The 18,752-nt window shown below is 41.6% G+C and overlaps 1 protein-coding gene across 1 annotated transcript in view; it reads right to left on the reverse strand.

The window, feature by feature from the left end:
- LOC146639488 (RNA polymerase II elongation factor ELL-like) overlaps positions 1–18,752 on the reverse strand; it is a 39,717-nt gene that overhangs the window by 16,000 nt on the left and 4,965 nt on the right. The gene's annotated exons all lie outside the window — the stretch shown is intronic.

Raw genomic sequence — 18,752 nt, forward strand, 5'->3', positions numbered from 1 at the left:
GCCCAGCACAGCAGAGCAGACACATGCAGATAGCATGGTTTCTACAGGAAAGGGAACAACGGTGAAGTTTACCATGAGGAGGATGGGAGGAGGATAAATAAAAACATTAAAAATAGCACACAGAAAATTGGTGCTTTGTGTATTTTGACTTCTCCTGTGCGACAGGGGCTAAGCTAAAACCTCCAAAGGGAGGTGCCCAGGAGACATCCTAACCAGATCACAGAACCACCTCAACTGACTCCTTTTTAGCAGTACTCAGCCACAACCAACGTACTGCCACATGGTGATCTTGAGGAAAAGGTTCCTTTATCTTGTTCCACCACCACAACACAAATTAGAATTTCATTTATTCACTGTAGAGCTTACATTAAACTCAAACATTCAGTGACTGAAATTGGAAACATGACAGTACGCCAAATCCCTTTGGGGTTGGGTCAGGAAGAGGACCTGACATTAAAAAAATAAATTAAAATAACAATATTTGTTGCTACCTGCTGTGGCGACCCCTTATGCAAATAATGGAGCGGCTCAAAGTAAGGCAAGGCAAGTTTATTTATATAGCACAATTCAACAGCAAGGTGATACAAAGTGCTTAGTTTCTACATTACGTTACACACAATGATAAGTCATTAAAACAATTAAAATTCAAACTGGAAGTAACAGCTCTCGCTCCTTTGAGCACCCCATATTAAATTGGCAAAAATGGTGCAAAATTCAGCAAAATCAACATGGTGGGCTTCCTGTTGGATCTGGAACGCAAGTCGTTTTTTTACTGAACTTTACTGAATTTTATTTAATTTAATTTTGTAGGCGGTGCTATGGTTCTATTTACAGATTTCGTTCCTCAAGCATGTGTAGCTCTTCAAAAATGCAATTCATTTTTATAAACAACAAACAGAGCAATTTCATTAGCACCTTCATACTGTTTGTTCCCCCCTAAAAATCACACTCATGTGTGCACAGTAGTGTCCTACTGCACACAGGTTGGAAAACGCATACTGAAACCAGGCGACATGTCAAAGTCTGTTAGAGAAGAAATCTGCCAACGCAATGTGATGATTATCTCTGGGGTAAAATGTGGGAGATGAATAAAAACAAAAAAACAAAAACACTACAGTTGCTTGAGAACAAACGCTTGGACTATGACAAATGAGCTGTGGAGAAATACTGCATTAAAATGACAAGGTTTACACACCTTTTAGAAAAAACACAAACATCACTCGCTTCATTTTTTTGTTTTGTTTTCGTAGCATTTCAACACAGTCTCGCATGTACAATGAAACACACACACACACACACACAGTTTCTCTCAGAGGTTTTAGACACTTTGTACTGCTCTGTAACTTTAAATAAATCTCCTTGGGTAAGCAGTGTTTTTAAGAGTCCGCTCCACTGAGGCGTCCATAAGATCTCCTGGCAGACTCAGTGGAGCGCAGCAGAGCCAAGGCTGCAACCTCCAGGGCAGACCAATGCATGTGAGTGTACACACACACACACACACACACACACACACACACACACACTTGGAAAAGGGAGCATGAGAAAAAAGTTAGGATCAACGTTGATTTGACCACAGAAAAAGATGTAATTGTAGGTCTGTGAGCAAAGTCCTGAAATATTTACTTTCATTTATGGGAAATTTGTAGAAGTTTTTTTTTTTTTTTGAGGGGGCATATGAGTGAGTAAAGGCCACTTCATCAGCTACAGGAAATACAGTGACTGAGTTGAGTCTCAGAGTTCAGAAGACATCCACATTGTCATCGCAGTCTCCTAACAGTGGCCAGGGGGGGGATCAGCAGTTTCATATCGGCCCATTCTTCATGCTGCTGGCAGCTGTGGCGTCCTTTTGGGTTGGGAAGCAGCTTAAAGTGCAGATATCACGGGGGATTTCCTCTGTTTTCTCCTTTTCTGTCTCCTCACTACATGACTCTGGTTTCATTCAGAACACAATGTGCAGTCCCTGCTCAGATTTTTCCAGCTCCAAGTGTGGACGTGACACAAATGCTCGGGCTTGGGCATTAGCACCGAACGGCACAAACACATACCACAGAATGTAGTTTCTAAGTTACTTAAGCTGAATATAATCTAAATAAAGAATCAGACTCTAAAATAGAACTTATGATTGGTATGCATGCCCTGTTAGAAGTTACTTTGTTTTCATTAGGTATATATTTACATTTAAATGGCAGCAATTACACAACTTTAGGAGCCAAAAATGATCACGCTGGTATGAGATCCCTCAGTTTTCCATTAAACTCACATTCTCACATCTCTGCCTTTATTGACACTTTTGCACTTTGCACATGTTCAAATGCGCATTAATGCAAATATCCAAGCAGCCAATCACATGGCAGCATCTCAATGCATTTAAGCTCAAAGTTCAAAATATTAAGAACCATTTATTTATCCCAATTAATGGATGATCAAATTGTTTATTTTGAACGTCACCGAAGTGTCAGACTGCCACACTTTGTAAAAGCAGTAACTTATTTTTGGCAATTCTGACATTTTTAAACCATTTTTCTTGTTTCTTGCTTTTCCCCCACCACTATTTGATATTAACTGCTCATGTTTTTAATTTAAAGCTTCGATTAGCTCAACAAAAGATTAACTCCTTTATGTTTCACCTGGGTGGAAAACAGTTTCTATTGCTTGCCCCCTCTATATACAGAGATACAAATGTTGAGTGCATTTTGGATAAATTAGCAAGTATAATATGGTCTCATGTGAAGAGCTGAAGGTGAGGAACTGATGATAATATATTGTTTATATATCAGTTTTTAAAAATCAAAAGTCTCTACATATCTAGAATGAAGACATATGCTATGTTTTACGTGTGTACCACTTTAAAGAAACAACAAGAGCCTCATAGGCTATTAAACCGAACAAAACTAATACTGTTATAGGGAATTCTGATCTACTCTCATTCAGCTGTGTGGCCCATTACCTCTGTGTATTTGCCTTTAAGTCACCTCAGATGTTTTGCAAGTGTGCAACAAAGAACAGACGTTGGGTCTCTTTTCTTATCAGCCTGCTGCACATGTCTCTACTTGCAGGCTTTCATCACAGGAATTTATACAACCTATATTTAGCTTAACTCGGATGGGACAGAGCAGTTTACATGTAGCTACACAGGTGGATCTCAGTTCCTGAAAAAGTTGTGTTTCTAATTCAGCCTTTGCTGAACTGTGTAATGTTTTTCTGAGATAGTCCTGCAAGTTAACACTGGATGTCTCATTGTTTATAAGAAAATGGAATACAAAAACATGTTGATTACACAGGGGAGAAGACCAAAAGCATTCCCCCCCCCACCATAAGACATTTCTGTTAATGATTCATAAGGCGATGCCTGCATTTTCTTCAAAGCAAAAAAACAAAACAGAACAGAACAGAACAGCAATAAAGTTTAAAGTCTTGCAAGTTAAACAACCACATTAGGCACACAAATAAAAATGCTGATTTACATACAGATGTCACTGCAATCACTAACGCTTAGTGCATCTCTGTCAGTCCAAATCATTTTACACCTACAGCTTATTTCACGCAACAACCACTTAAGCTGCAAAACCAGAGAAGCAGCCATTAAATAAGAGCTCATGTTTCATCTGAAAAAGCAGAGAAACAGTCTGAGACAAGCAAGGGAAAAAAAAATCTATTAGTTGATCAAACAGAAAAGCACTCATAAACTGTTTTGAGAAATATAATTATTATATTTACATCTAAAAGTAAAATCACAATTACAAAAAAGTAACTGAACAAACAAACAAACTGTGCTGCCCAGTAAGACTCAGAGTAAGACTCAGAGCACACTAGATTATTATAGTGTATTATAGTGTGTTGGGGACCATGACCTGTCTCATCATGATCCACTCATGTACAGTGGGGCAAAAAAGTATTTAGTCAGCCACCGATTGTGCAAGTTCCCCCACCTAAAATGATGACAGAGGTCAGTAATTTGCACCAGAGGTACACTTCAACTGTGAGAGACAGAATGTGAAAAAAAAAAAAATCCATGAATCCACATGGTAGGATTTGTAAAGAATTTATTCGTAAATCAGGGTGGAACATAAGTATTTGGTCAATAACAAAAATACAACTCAATACTTTGTAACATAACCTTTGTTGGCAATAACAGAGGTCAAACGTTTACTATAGGTCTTTACCAGGTTTGCACACACAGTAGCTGGTATTTTGGCCCATTCCTCCATGCAGATCTTCTCGAGAGCAGTGATGTTTTGGGGCTGTCGCCGAGCAACACGGACTTTCAACTCCCGCCACAGATTTTCTATGGGGTTGAGGTCTGGAGACTGGCTAGGCCACTCCAGGACTTTCAAATGCTTCTTACGGAGCCACTCCTTTGTTGTCCGGGCGGTGTGTTTTGGATCATTGTCATGTTGGAAGACCCAGCCTCGTTTCATCTTCAAAGTTCTCACTGATGGAAGGAGGTTTTGGCTCAAAATCTCACGATACATGGCCCCATTCATTCTGTCCTTAACACGGATCAGTCGTCCTGTCCCCTTGGCAGAAAAACAGCCCCATAGCATGATGTTTCCACCCCCATGCTTCACAGTAGGTATGGTGTTCTTGGGATGCAACTCAGTATTCTTCTTCCTCCAAACACGACGAGTTGAGTTTATACCAAAAAGTTCTACTTTGGTTTCATCTGACCACATGACATTCTCCCAATCCTCTGCTGTATCATCCATGTGCTCTCTGGCAAACTTCAGACGGGCCTGGACATGCACTGGCTTCAGCAGCGGAACACGTCTGGCACTGCGGGATTTGATTCCCTGCCGTTGTAGTGTGTTACTGATGGTGACCTTTGTTACTTTGGTCCCAGCTCTCTGCAGGTCATTCACCAGGTCCCCCCGTGTGGTTCTGGGATCTTTGCTCACCGTTCTCATGATCATTGTGACCCCACGGGATGAGATCTTGCGTGGAGCCCCAGATCGAGGGAGATTATCAGTGGTCTTGTATGTCTTCCATTTTCTGATGATTGCTCCCACAGTTGATTTTTTCACACCAAGCTGCTTGCCTATTGTAGATTCACTCTTCCCAGTCTGGTGCAGGTCTACAATACTTTTCCTGGTGTCCTTCGAAAGCTCTTTGGTCTTGGCCATGGCGGAGTTTGGAGTCTGACTGTTTGAGGCTGTGGACAGGTGTCTTTTATACAGATGATGAGTTCAAACAGGTGCCATTCATACAGGTAACGAGTGGGGGACAGAAAAGCTTCTTCCAGAAGACGTTACAGGTCTGTGAGAGCCAGAGATTTTCCTTGTTTGAGGTGACCAAATACTTATTTTCCACCCTGATTTACGAATAAATTCTTTACAAATCCTACCATGTGGATTCATGGATTTTTTTTTCACATTCTGTCTCTCACAGTTGAAGTGTACCTCTGGTGCAAATTACTGACCTCTGTCATCATTTTAAGTGGGGGAACTTGCACAATCGGTGGATGACTAAATATTTTTTTGCCCCACTGTATATTGTTTATTTCTTCTTTTGTCGCTCATATATTGTGTGTTTTACATTGCTGTGCTTGAGAGACACCGTCGACCAGAACCAAAATCCTACTATGTGTTTGCACATATATTTGACCAATAAATGCGATTCTGATTCTCTGCATCACCTCCTGCAACTCTAGTTAGAGACTTCTGGATAACATCTGGATGTGGATAGCATCTATTCTATCTATTACACACGATAGCTAAACATTAGTCAAACAAATACAAACATTAGTAATTCTGATACTGTAAATCTGATATCTGTACTTCTTTGTCACTCTTAACATGAAAAAGTAAAATTGTATTATTGGTATTAAAGTCTTAAATTAAACCTTCAGAGGTACTCTGTTAGCGTGCTAACAAGCTTAACTAAACTTAAGAACACAGAAAATACTATGCTAAATATTAGCACACGTAACAGGAAATTTATACTTGTGTTAAATGTATGACTTTGGTCATTCGTAACCAAAAACACCCCAGAAACACTACAACATAACTTATGCCGTAACCTGATGTGCACCTCCCTGGAAATGTAACTACACATAGGGTTAACACAGCTCAGAGCTGTTTTGATTGGCCTGTTCAGTACTGTCTAATACTCCTGTGCAGCTACTTTTTCACTGCAGGTTTTGGATTTAATCAGTGACAAAATAATCATCATAGCTTCAATATAATAACTCACTGCTGTCAGCAAATTTCTAGAGGGAGATGCAAAAACTTTCAGAATGGATGTGAGATAATGTACGAAGGAGTCGAAAACCCAGAGGGACAAATGATTGCCTGAATATTCTTTGAAAATTTAAAATGCTAACCACAACAAAGAGAAGCATTCAAAGATGGAAAAAGTCCCCACGTTTTAATTGTATGTGGGTGGTACCACATATGAAACATCGGGACATTGCCAGAAGATAATTAACATATAAAACACCACGTAAAAGCATCAAAGCTGGTAATAGCGTTGGCCATTCATGAAAGTTAGGTTGAAGCCTCTACAATGATTCAGCGCCTAAATCTAAGTCAGTCATAAGCCCGTACATTACTGAGCTGCTAGTGTTGACTGAAGAAGACAAGGAAGAATCAATAAGGAAAAAAAGAAATCAACATCCCACAAAGAGGAAAGGGTTTAAAGTCTGCCTCCAATGGGCTACTGACTGGGAAAAAAATGGATCTCCCTGTTGAAGCTCAGTCTGGGGGGAGTTCTTTTTTTCTCCTCGTCTTTTCTCATGTTGTGCATTTTCCATTGTTGTTCAGTTCCGGGTCGCTGCTCGTGCGGCTGACCGGCCAGCTACCTAGCCTGACCGGTCTCCCCAATGTGATGTTTGTGTATTGTATGTACGGTCGGCAAGGTCAGTCTCTTATTTGCCCCTTGGGGATAAATAAAGTCTTCTGACTCTGTGTTATCATGAGACACGTTTACATCTCTAAACATTGGCCCCACCCACGAGCTTCAGCTTAACAGCAAACCATTATGTCATAGATCCTACAGTTGTAGAGTCAAAGCCCCCAACTCAAGGAAACCTCTGATCAACAGTCCTTCAGACAGGGCATCACACAGCAGATCTCTGTCAGCTTAGAGACCAATGTAACGTTGGATTCACCAAGAAAACAAGACGCAAACATCGTTCTGCTAATTGTGTTAGTTCATGATACATTTTGTTTGATCGTAATTTAATCACCTGACTCTTAAAAGCCCATATATGCAAATGACATAATGAAATAATGAAGTATTTAAAGTCATAAAGTTAAAGTACCACTCTGTGAATACATAGACAGCCCTCACTGCAGGAGGGGAGACCAGATCACCTCCTCGCTAATTAGCACACAAAACCCCTGAACGACCGATTTAAGCTACTTTCTTGACCTGTGGAGAACATTCTCCAACCCACTGCGATCTGCATATTCAACCTGAAACTCAACCACCTTAGAATCACCTAATATGCATGTCTTTGGACTTTGGGAGGAAGTTGGAGCACCTGGAGAGAACATGCAAACTGCACACAGAAAGCCCCAAAGTGGATTCAAGCCCAGGGCCCTCTCGCTGCGAGGTGACAGTCCTAACCACCCGGAACTAAATTTGTAGTTTTGCCATTTCAATATATTTTATCAACAGAAAACATTTTCTGTCTTATTGCATAATAAAAACTCAAAATAAACACAGAAACATGGTGTTCATGTGAGTTAGACGGTGATGAGTCGTGCTGCTTGATTTGAATATGACTTCCAATGTAATCTGACTTTCACGTGAAGCCTGATAAGCATTCATGGGTGATATGTGACAGCAGGAAGGTGACTAAGCACCACACTTCACAGGACAGAAGAAATTATACTGGTGGTATTTTTAAAAAAACAAAAAACAAACTAAAAATCTGCACATTAACTTTTCTTTTTTTAGCAGCATATGTTTTTGTCAGCTTACAGCTGAGTTCACACATAAAACTTTGCAAATGTAAGGCACTTCTAGGTGAAAATTAGAAGTCTGTAATTGCCAAGAGCATCCACTTTTGGATGCTGCCGCTTCTTCAGTCAGGAGTTCATTACAGGATGTTTTCACAGTAACTTTCAATAATTTATGGACTGTTGTGCTGCGTGCCGTCACAAGACTACAGCTGTCACAGATGCCCCGTCACGCAGTGCACGTAGGAGCAGTAGCTGGCCGCTCCACAGGCAGACATCTAGATCCCCACCGTCCAAACTACAACAATCACTCTTGTTCCCAGCCACTGGGGCCCATGCCAAAGCCAAGCGTATTCTCTTGAGAGATAAACACTGCAAATCAAACCCAGAGAGGCGCTCGAACAAAAGGACTGGGCACTTTAAGAGTTCAACTGACCGTGAATAATGAAATATTTATTGTCTTCCTCTGAAGTAAAATATTCAAAGAATCTGTGGGGTTGCTTCTGATCTTTGTGCTTTTTAAATGAGGCAAAAAGAAAACCAGATTAACCAAACAGGGCGCAAGTAATCAGGACGGTTAGGTATTCTACAAATATTAACAAAGGTCTCGTCTTAAGAAATTTTTGTAATAAAAATTGCTTTGAAAGAGACTTCTGACCTCAGTAATGCTCGGTGACCCCAGAGGCCACAAGGCAAAGAGGCAAAGCAAGCAGAGCCTGAATCTGACAAATGTTTCTGTTATCCCAAATCGAGAGATAACAGAACTCATCATTCTTTTTTATTGTAAGTTAGACAGTTGGGCAGCCTTGTTCCAGTTTCTGCCTTTTCACTAATTCTCCCACCATCAAATATTATGCCTCTCCTAAATCGGGTCTGTGGTACAAAGTCCAAATGTCAGTCTGTGTCTCATCATTGTCATAGGTTTCACCATTCGTTTCCTTTGAGCTTTTCCGTTTCATCCGTGTTCTTCAACTGTTAACGATTTAAAATCAGGTTAAAATGGTCGTAAAAGGTGCCATTTTCCCAACTAAAATGTGCAAGCTCATAGGAAAGAGACATCAGTCAATCAAATCTAAATCTGCCTAATTAAATAAAGACACCTGTGTGATCACACCAGCCCATCAAATAAGAAACCCAACACTGCCACGCAGTGATAAATGAGCACCGAGTTTAACTGCAGTGTTCACTTTAATGTAATTTTCCGGATCTCAGTTTCTGCACCAAGAGTAGGTCACTCCCTTTATTGCACACACAAATCCATTCCCTCAGGCCTCCAACAGTTTTAATCATGATCTTTCCATATTTATCATGTTACATATTAGGCCGAATAAATGAGCAGACATTTAAACTTTCACCCCCTTGGACTGTGTAAGGGAACGCAGCAGCAGTTTAAGGCTTGGGAAATCTATACTTGGATTTCTCTCGGTTTCTTGAATGTTGAGCTGAATGCCACATCTGTGCAAACAAACGAAAAAAATAAATAAATAGAAGTACATATTTTATGTTTACACAAAATTTTGCATTTGTACACCTCCATACAAGCTGCAACTTGTTGCTGAAGAGTATTGTGCTACTCACTATCCCATTATAATCTATAATGCAACTTCATGTACAGATGGTCAAATCCTGGCAAGAATTAAATTTGTTTAATGAGTTTTAGGACAAAATACTGTCAGATAATGAGACAGCAGTTGTATTTTCAGGTTCATGTGACGGGAAACAAACAAGGAGAATAAAGAGAGACATCTTGCACGTAGCACACAGCAGGAAATAATCCACTTCAAAAGCATTCAAGCTACATGCTTCGTGTGGTTTAGGCCACAGGCAGTATAAAAGATGTACGTGGCCACCGTGATGGCACTCACTGGTTTTGTACTACAGATTTTCAAGTCTCCGTTATTTTAAACGAAGCGTGGAGTGCAAACACCAACATTGGCAGGCTTGGTTAAAAAACCGCATTCGCAAACTGCAGCACAATCCAGTGAGCACAACAGTCCAACAGCTGGGTGTAACATACAGATAGATATCTGCTAATTACTGCGGAAAACAAGACTGAAAATAACCCCCCCCACTACAATTTAATTCACCAAAACTGAAGCGCAAAGCTTTTGCCTGGTCTCTACTATAAAACAAGTCATTAGTCATAAAATCCATTAAACCCCCCTATAGAGTAATCTATAGAGGCTAAAGCTGTTCCTTAAACTGGGATGTAAACGTGCCTTTTAACGCTGTACAGTCGGGCTTTTTCAGTCTGTGGGGTTCGACTCACTTTTGAAGCCAGACCTGCCACATAGCAGCAAGCTGACATAGCAGGTGAACTACGGTGGTGTTGTGACGCAGTTCTGATTTATTTTAAATGAAATGTTGTCAACCCAACCCTACATACTCCAAGAGCCCTTTACCTCGGAAAGTATTCATAGTAGGATGGCTGCAGTCACCCGTGCTATCCTTACACGTGTTTCACTGGACATTAAAGGGTGGGAGGTTAAGAACTGGCAGGTTAAGGTCTATTCATCTAATCAGACTTTTGCATTGTTGCATACAGATGATGAGTAATGTCTAGAGAAGTTCACGGCTTCAGTGCATGTGTAACTATAGTCTAAGCACATCATAATGACTGGGTTAGGTGCGACTGACAGACTGTTTCACCAATGACGGGCACGTGAGCGGGATTTATGGCTCCGTGCGCTGTCTGGCTCAGTCCAGTTTACAGATTCAGACTTGCTTGATCACTAAAGCATCCATGCAATCTTTTTTTGTTTAATTCTTAAAAAAAAAAACCCTAGCAATAACTCTTACCCACCATAGTTAGGTATACAACGAGCTACACCCTAATTTTATTCAAAATGAGTTATCCTTCGAGGTTGATCCCACCTAACGCAGTAAATACACTGTACTTCAGCTGAAGGCAAACAATAGTTTATGAGTAAGTACCCCTGCCTCCACAATGCCAGCTTTTTATTTTTCCCCACACCGTCTGTTTCTGAGTTTTAGACCACAGCTGAGAGATAACGCTGCCATAAATTGCATGACTTGGAAGCTCAGAAGTGTGTGGGCAGATCTTTGAAAAGTGGCTGTCTTTACATACTGCTCCGAGAGCAGAATGAGTGCAAATGTACATCCTCACAAGTCCGCATTTGCAAGATTTCAAACCTCAAAAACAAGCTGATGCACCAGGGACACTGACAATGTTTGCAGACATTGGACAGCTTCTTTCCAGCATATCTAAACATTGAATCTTAGTTTGTAAAGCTTGCACAATCTTGCAAAACCTCCATTTTAATTAGACAGAGTTTCAAAACTGAACAACTTTCATCCCAGACAAAGCCACTCACTTGCACACACAAGATTTTTAATTTCTACCTGAAAAATAGTCCCCATGCAACCCACAGCTGTTCCTGAAGGAAAAGAATCAGCTGCTGGGTTTTTGACACAGTAAAAGTTGAGTCTGTCAGCCTCTGTGGTGACTGTATCTTAATGAGCCACAGTTCACTCTCTACTGTCATAAATGTCTCCACACGTTGAAGGTGCAGGACGGGAAAGGCTCATTTTCCTGGCTTTATCAAACTATAAAGTCAATTGAACAAAAACTGTGAGAGACTGCTGTCGGTGCACAGGGCTTATGTTTCCTGCTAGCTTTTGGTTGAATGTGGGGTCTGGGTGTAGATCTCATGCAGGCTATTGTTTCCACATCCTCTGCAGCCTGAGTAATGGCCTTCTGAAAACAGGCCGTCTTTTGTCCTGGCCTCCCCGGCTCCAGAGTGAGATGCCATGGCACTGCTTCCCTTTCTGGTTGATAGGAGGAGGAGAAGGTGGAGGAGGGAGTGAAACCTGTCGCCACCACCACTGTCTGTTATCAGCAGGAGGCAAGTCACTCTGAACTGGTTGCTAATGCAAACTGTGCATGTGTGTCTGTGCTAATCCAGCATGAGCAAAGAGGCTCAGCTCCAGCTCGTCTCACCGGGGCGTAATCAGCATTACTGCCACTCATAAGAGTGAAGGGGGAGAAAGGCCAAAGTGTAGCTATCAGCCAAACATCTCCACCACTGGTTTAAAGACAGACACACACACACGCTCAGACAGCCAGCCAACCACCACCCTCATCCTCACCACACTTCAGTAAACACTACTTCTCATCATCTCATCGCAAACAAAAGGGCCGAATCGTTCCCAGGGCCACAAGTTGACACATGCCATTTAAGACAAGTCCCCTCCACAATGGAGGACAGAGATACAAAACACAATGTGTGTCTGTGTTTCAGGCTGCTTGGAGGAGAGGGGGCAGGGGGTGGCAGAGCCGAAGAGAAACATACAAAGAGAGAAACCAGTGATTTTGAGTGTTTTTATGCAGGCGTGCGTTTATGATCCCACAGTCAATCAGTCAATGCTTGGAGCTATACTGTGTCTTCTCTCTTGCTGAGTTCCACATGCCGACACTGCGTGATTAATGTGGCTGCCATGAGTGGGAGACAGTGCATGTAATCAAGCCCCAGCCTGTAATCACCCTCCATTCCTTTTCATTTGCAGTTTCACAGAGGGGCAGAGCTGCTGCCAGACCTGCAAGCTCCAGCACTGGGGCGGAAGAGGCCGATATGAAGGAAAAGGAGGAAGTGGTGCTGCGCCACAAGAATCCCTCGAGGTTTCTCCCCCCTATAATGCCAAGAACGATACATCTCTGGCAGGTGCCCGAGGGCCAGACTGCCAACTTCAACAAATTGTGGGTCACTGTTCCTGACAAAATGTCACTCCTTCCACCCTCCAAACTAAGCAGGATCCTCCCCTGAAGGGTATGTTACCCAACGTACCATGATGCACGTGTGCAGGGGCGGGGAGAGACAAGTGGCCCTTTACACCTTATTAACTTGTGTGTGAAGTTTTCACATAAGGGAATTAGACAGGAATCGGGATAAGTGAACCAAAATGTGCTCTGGATCTCCGAGCTGCTTGATTGGACAGAGGACGCTTTTCCAGAGCTAATGAATCTCAGAGGAACGCCCGCATTTTTTATTAAAATAAATCAAAACAAAAAAACCTCACCAACACATAAATAATCTGGTCAGCACATAAGAATATTCACAAGAAAGAGCACTGATTTTTTTCCCCCTCAGAAGACAGCATTTTCTAAACATGCTGAAGGAGGTGTGCAGTCATTTTTCTTGAGAGGCCTGGTATTTTGTTGTTGTGGGTGTTTAGATTTCATATGCATTTTGTATATCTTGTATTTTATGTTGTATTTGTTGCATTTAAAAAAATATGCTTTAAGTTGGCATGGGTGCTAGCTTGGACAGACGATGTACTACAAAGCAAGCTCAAGACAGCCAGACTTCATTCATCTCAGCTCCCTTAACTAAACTTAAAAGCTCAGTCAGATAACTGGTATCACAACGGTGGTAATCGACTTTCTCTGTTAACTCAGACTTTCTGCTTCAGGATCTGGACATGCTCACATTAAAAGGTGCGCCTGGCACATTATTTGATTCCCCACCCAAGACAACAGCTACACATCGACCTTTGGATTTAAACATTAATATAGTCAGTCAGGTTACTTAGGGTGATCATCCTAATAAATTAGATATTCAAACCACTTTAATATGTCGTCAGATCAAAGGGAAATTTTATTGCTTAAATAGGTATCACTGGTGATAAATAGCCATAAACGTAACTGATCAATTTTCTAACCTAACCTCTGTTAGCTGCTGTTCTTGGAGTTGGAGATTAAAGTAGGGCTGAACGATATATCGCATTTGCGATAATATCGCGACATGATCAAGTGCAATTTTCTAACCGCAAAGGCTGCGATTATACTCTGGACATGTCCAAATTCATGGGCTGCATCCTCCTGAGGCCGCATTTGTAGACCGATTACGTCACAGCGACGCGCCGAAGGCTGTCCAAATTACTACCATATCCCAGAATTCATAGCGCGGCCCAGCCAAACTCCAGTTTCCAGCAATGGCGGCCGCTACTAAGTTTTAAAATTACTCATACTAATCTTTCAGGGTCACAAAATAAACTTTTAACATATTTTCAGGCGAGAAAGTAGTTGTGTAAACATCAAATATCTGCTCGGTTTATCAAGATATCCCATATTTGCAAAAGTGCTTCGACGTTTTCAGAGGCGTCTGCTACCCACCAGCTCGACAGCTAGCCGGGAGCTCGAGGGTTACTGATGCGGCCGAGAACGGCACAACTCCCGGCACATCATTTTCAGATCACCGCGGAGTTTCGCTGCTCGGGTTAAACGTAATATATAAGTCACTTAGACAACCTAAAAATGTTATTGTTGGGCTTTTTTCAGTGTTTTGTTTGTTCGTGAGTAAATCGGTTTGGCTGAGATTAAAGTTATTAGATTAGATAAAATAAAACTTTATTAATCCCCCGGGTGGGTTCCTCCTTGGTTTTCACACAGCTGACTAAACGTCAAACAGAAAACTTATTAAACAGAAGTATGAGACAGTCGAGAATTTACACCAGTGTCTGGTTATATTTTAGATAGCAAGAAGCAGACGGCCGAGTTTATTAAACTCCACCGAGACAGCGGTGACGCTAATCAGAACTAGACCGTCCAATTTCACGCCTTTAAATTTTAAAGGCGTGTTTGTGTGTGTGTTTATACAATTGCTATTATGTTTGCACTTTATGTGTAATGTTACTGACTGCAGAGATCAGTAAGATGTGTGTATTTTTTATTTATTAGTTTTATTTATTTAATATTATTTTTTAATTTAATGACTGTCTAGTAGTTCACAGATGTCGAAAAACTGAGTGTGGTAAAGCCACTGATTTTTTTTATGTACCGTATTTTCACGACCATAAGGCGCACTTAAAAGTCTTAGATTTTCTTCAAAAAGTACGGCGCGCCCTATAGCGCAGTGCGCCCTGTGTGTTGTAAGGAGGACGTAGTAGAGAACACCATGAGAAAGCTAAAGGGTGAAGTGTGGGCGCAACCCTGAAAATGGCAACGAGACACGCTTATGAAGCACAGTTTAAACTGAAGGCCATCAGCTACGCGGAGGAACATGGAAATCGAGCAGCGGCGAGAGAATTTAAGATTAACGAATCGATGGTTCGCAAATGGAGGAAGCTGGAAAACAAGCTCCGGCAGGTCAAGAAAACGCAGCTGAGTTTCCGCGGACATAAGGCGAGGTGGCCCGAGTTGGAGGAAAGACTCGAGCGGTGGATCATCGAGCAAAGAACGAGCGGGAGAAGCGTTTCGACGGTCACCATTCGGCTAAAAGCAGTTTCACTTTCACTTTTTATGAAACGGTGCCATTTTTCCATCCGGACCAGGACTACGGTAGCGCAGCAACTTCCAGCGGATTATAAGGAAAAGCTGGCCATCTTCCGCTCCTACTGCAGCAAACACATCGGCGACAAAAACATCCAGCCCAGCCACATCACAAACATGGACGAGGTCCCGCTCACTTTTGACATCCCGGTGAGTCACACTGTGGAGAAGAAGGGGACCAGCACGGTAGCGATACGCACAACAGGGCACGAAAAGTCTTCTTTTACTGTTGTGCTTGACTGCCATGCTAATGGACAGAAACTTCCGCCTATGGTGATTTTTAAGAGAAAGACTTTGCCTAAAGAGAAGTTTCCAGCAGAAATCATCATTAAGGCAAATGAAAAGGGCTGGATGGATGAGGAAATGATGAAAGAGTGGCTGAGGGAGGTGTATGTAAGGAGACCAGGTGGTTTTTTCCACGCGTCACCATCGCTCTTAATCTGTGACTCTATGCGTGCCCATCTCACAGCCGATGTGAAAAAACTAATGAAACAAAGGAACTGTGAGCTTGCTGTCATTCCGGGAGGCCTGACAAAGGAACTCCAACCGCTGGACATCGGTGTGAACCGCCCGTTCAAAGTAAGGCTGCGAGCGGCCTGGGAGCGATGGATGACCGATGGAGACCACAGTTTCACTAAGAGTGGAAGGCAGCGCCGGGCGAGTTACGCCACAATTTGCGAATGGATTGTAGATGCTTGGGCTAACATGTCTGCTGGCACTGTTGTTCGAGCTTTCGCAAAAGCCGGCATCATTTCCGAGGAGCCGCACGGCACGGAAAGTGACTCTGACAGTGAAGAAAGTGAACCTGGCATGTTTGATGGAGATTTAGCGCAGCTGTTCAATTCAGACACAGAGGATGAGGACTTCGATGGGTTTGATTGATGATAAAAATGTGAGTACCAAACTTTGTTTTGCTCCTGCTTTATTGTTAAATATGCACACTTGTATGCTTGTGTGTTGTTGATGATGACGATTACTGGTAATAAAAATGTGAGTAAGGTACCGAACTCAGGTTTGCTCCCGCTTTATTTTTAAATACGCATACGGTACTTGTATGCGCCCTATGGTCCAGTGCGCCTTATGTGTGTGTTAAATACAGTAAGGGCACACATAACTGAGACTGCGCCTTTTAGCACAGTGCACCTTATGGTCGTGAAAATACGGTATATTTCTGCAATCTGCACATTGTACTGACTTTCATTTTAATGTTTACACCAGGGTTCCTTGTCAGCACTTTATGCTCAGATGTTTGTAAGCTAAAAATAAACTATTGTGTATGTTCAAATATACTGTTGTGATTGAAGAAGTTAAATAAAAATGTCAGTCATCAATTCATGCATCACCTCATGTCATCATAACAGAGGTCTGTCTTCCAGGAAAGAACAGTTTAAAATTAATGTAATATAGTATTGGCCATACTATATGATGTATTGCTTGTCTTTGTTTAATAATACAGAAGACAAAGACCTTAAAAAATAATCGCATATCGCATCGCAATCGCAATATTGGGGCAAAAAAAAAAATCGCAATTAGATTATTTTCCATAATCGTTCAGCCCTAGATTAAAGCCAAGCATGAAAACACTACAAATGTTCTGTATCACCAACTGAAAGTATGTAAATTCCACTGACAATGCAGTATGTGCTGCAGAAACTTTATAGCTGGGCTTCCTTCAGTGGCTTTAGCAAGTCGTAAGTCATACAGGCCAAGAGACAGGCTGGTGACCCCCTGCCAACCTCTGGTTGCTAGGGAAAATGTCTATTCCTGGACTGGTTGGTGAGCTGTTGCTTGGTGTCGCTAGGTGAAACTGCTAACATGTACTTTCAGTTGCTTTAGTCGCCAGCAGGTTGCCTCAGTGTGTTTTGCTGAATAAGTTGGAAGTTCTAAGCTCCCAGATGGAATTTGGATCTGGAATTGTATCTGGAACAACCCAAGATGGTGCCAATGAACGTAAACTGTAGTAAAACTGCAAAATTTTTTTACTTTTACTTTACTGGAACTATTATGGATTTGTGACGTGCTAAATAAGTTATCCACAGACTTTGTAGCCAATTTCACCTACCAACTCCTCCAAAACCTCCAGCAGCCGCTCACCGAATGGTTGAGGAATACTCACGTTTCAATAGAAACCTGTAGTTGCTAGAGGTCATTACCGATTAGTCTACAGACATGTGTGACTGAGGCTTGCAGCTTAAAAGCTTCATGCTATGAACATTTTTCCTTCCCCAGAGAACACAGAACTTTAAACACACTGTAAATAAAAGAATTATGAAAAGTTCCGATTAGGGCTGGACGATATTATACCGCTCACGGTAATACCGGTAGAATGTTGGGCAACGATAAGAAAATAAAATATCGCAATAGAATATGGGTAAAATGCACATGCGCAGTGCCTTTGTTTTCATGCGCACATGACCGAAAAGCATGGCAGCAACGGAGAATGAGAAGAGGCAAAGCGGATTGTTGAGTGAAACAGATGAACCAGAATTGGTTTGTAAAAATGGTGCAACTTCAGTGGTGTGGAACTGGTTTAGCTTTTGTCTGTCAGATACACAACAAAGCACTATTTTTGCTAGAGCATGCTAGCGGGCCGTCGTTATTACTGTATTTGACGGACTAAGGTGCTCGTAAATCTGGGAGTAATCTGGGACCAAAACTCTGTCCACTTCAGGTGCCAAAGTCAAACGAACACTGCAGCATCACTAATAGTTAAAAACTGTCTAAATTCTTTCATCTTTAATAAATTGATCAGCATTGCTGCTTTACCAGGTGTAACGATTAAGTTTAACATCCAGGCATCCATGAAAACAGAATTTATTACATTTAACGGAGTTAGAAGTTAGCAGGAAGTTAGCGGAAGTTAGCTCGCTAGTTTCGCTAGTTACCTAAACATGATATAGCATGTTCTGACTGAGAGATTTCTGAAATAATTCAAACGTACAGCTATGCTATCACTTCCAACATCAATGAAGACTGAAAACTAAATAGCAGTGACATTTGTAGGGTTACTGAAGTTGGACTAGGTGGTATATAATGATGTGCTAGCGACACAGCTATGTTAGCATAACATAAACAGTAAAGCTGGAGGATGAATGCTAACTTTTTTCCACTCGATAAAAGTTAACGTGAAGGTTCCTGATGGTTAGGGACAAATGCAATAGCATGGCAGGATGCTGTAAACGGACCAAACTTCAGTCAGGAGAACAACTGAGAGAATCCATCCACAATATGAGGTTAGTCATTAATATACTGCAACAACATGGGAATAGAGCAGCTGTGATAGAATACAGCATTAATGAATCAATGGTACAGAAGTGGAGGAAGCAAGAAGAATGAGTTGAATAAAGTTTGATTTATCCAACTGCTTTGTTTCGGTTAATGTGCCTTGTAATCCTGTGCACCTTATGGTCCGAAAAATACGTATTTGACTTTTTTTATTTGGCACACTGCAGTTTAATGTTGCAAGGCACCTCTTTTTAACTTTAGTGGATATTATACATGTTTATGCTCAGGATATGTCATCCCATTTCAACTGGAAATGTCTTTTGGTTAAAGTTTCAGCA

The sequence above is a fragment of the Diplotaxodon limnothrissa genome, linkage group LG1 (genome assembly GCF_057381915.1).
Source record: "Diplotaxodon limnothrissa isolate DT_005_m linkage group LG1, D_limnothrissa_male_GT1.1, whole genome shotgun sequence".
Classification (NCBI taxonomy): Eukaryota; Metazoa; Chordata; class Actinopteri; order Cichliformes; family Cichlidae; genus Diplotaxodon; species Diplotaxodon limnothrissa.